The sequence below is a fragment of the Halyomorpha halys genome, unplaced genomic scaffold, assembly GCF_000696795.3.
Source record: "Halyomorpha halys isolate HHAL.00 unplaced genomic scaffold, Hhal_1.1 Scaffold611.1, whole genome shotgun sequence".
Lineage (NCBI taxonomy): Eukaryota > Metazoa > Arthropoda > Insecta > Hemiptera > Pentatomidae > Halyomorpha > Halyomorpha halys.
In genome coordinates this window covers 397,005-398,838 of record NW_027111663.1, presented here as the reverse complement: position 1 = coordinate 398,838, position 1,834 = coordinate 397,005, and the positions used below count along the sequence as shown (strand labels likewise).

General features: G+C 31.0%; 1 long non-coding RNA gene across 1 annotated transcript in view; it reads left to right on the top strand.

Annotated features, from left to right (window-relative positions):
• Nucleotides 1–1,834, top strand: part of LOC136796306 (uncharacterized) — a 421,904-nt gene that overhangs the window by 107,689 nt on the left and 312,381 nt on the right. The gene's annotated exons all lie outside the window — the stretch shown is intronic.

Genomic DNA, 1,834 nt, shown 5'->3' with positions numbered 1-1,834 from the left:
TGTTGGAAAAATCTCTTTTTTATAAAAAGTAATAAATAGATGTAAAAAAGATATATATTTAACAAATAAATTAGGTTGATCCCTATCTTTTCCGTTTCCATGCATGTGATAGTGGATGATTCTCAGGTAGCAAAAATTATATTTTCTGCCATTTTCGCTGCATCCTGTATATCGACCCTGAATTCCTATATGACACTCCTAGTAGTGTTTGGTATACTTCCACAAGCTCCTAACCAGACCTCTTACGTTGAAGTCTCTTTCTCCGAATCCCTCATGGAACTTTTCCTTAAGGAAAGGGATACATTTATCATAAATTTTCTTCTTTTCTCTTTCCACTTTTCAATTTACCTTGTCAAGATCATTATTTTCACATTTTATGGTGGGATTCAGAATGATTGTATATTTCCCTGTCTTAGGGAAAGTGACGTTTATAATAGCAATAAACGTTTGATCATAAACAACATGTTTTTTACTTTATCACCCCTCAAAAAAAAAATATGGTCATCTAATACATTAAGTCATAGAAGATAAAAATGATAATTTTTGTTTATTCATTCTAAATCATTATTAACCAGTTGTTATTATATGAAGTACCGCTCTGATTACAGGGGAATGGGAGGGGCTTTGGGGTTAGGATTGTAGCATACAGTAACACATTCACAGGGACCCCTAGACATGTAGCGTTCCCTTGTAGCGGGGCCTAATTTTGTGGGAGTGATGGAGACTCCATTGTTACTCCGGAGTAATATTGCCATTGCTCCAGCTCCAGCACTGCCACTAGCGCCTTCGGCTTGATGAAGACAAATCGGCCACTCCAGCCTTTAATAAAGATAGACCCCTGATTAATGGCGAGTAATTAAATTAGACCAAAACTACACCCGGGACCTTTTCACATCCGCAACTCGGAAGATCTCTTCCCTCCCAAACTCTCTTCCCAAGTTAAACCGGAGTACGAGTTTTATTGTTACTGGTATTAATAACTTTCCAACTTAAGCAGCCACTCCCAACTTTGAGTTATAGCTTACTATTCTCGAACACGAGTTAATTTTATTCTATTTCAGCTTTGCTTTTTCTTTTTTTACTTTTGGAAAATTTTAATTATAAAAATGCCTGAGAGTTATTTAGCTTTTAAAGTTTTTTTTTTTTTTATTCTGATGCGATGAACTTTTGAAAGGGTTGGTATATATTCAGAGGAGCTTAATGTTGTCAGGTGAGCTTTAAAAATTTTAATAAAACATTTCCTTATTTATAAAATGGACAGTATTTACTGGTATTATAAAATCCTTATTTGATGTTAACTAATACGATGATTATATGAATTATGACCATTTGATCTTTGTTTTAAATTTTTCAATATACTTGTTAATTTTTATATCTATTTGCTAATTTTTGTTAATTTTTTTTATGTATATTTATATATCTATCGAGTTTATACTCTACTTACTTAAAATGAATATTAGTTGTAATTTGTTCTTAGGTATGTTTTATTTATGTTAAAGAGGGAACTAATAAGGGGGAAAACGAAGAAAGTCACATTAGGTTGAAAGAGAAAATATAAAAAAAAATAAATAATAAAGTACATAAAGAAGAAAAAGGTATAAGAAAAAAACAGAACTAAAAAATTAAGTCATGTACTAATATAATATATTGTTTACTTTTATGTTAATATGTTGTAATATTAAAAAAGGTTGTCTGATTAGATTTGAATAAGTATGCTGTGTGCCTAGCAACCCAATGAAGTTGGGCACCATATCTTTGTTGTTTTTGAATAAAGTTTTCCTCTTCTCTTATGATGTTTATAAAAAAAAACTTTATGCTTGACTATAATATATAT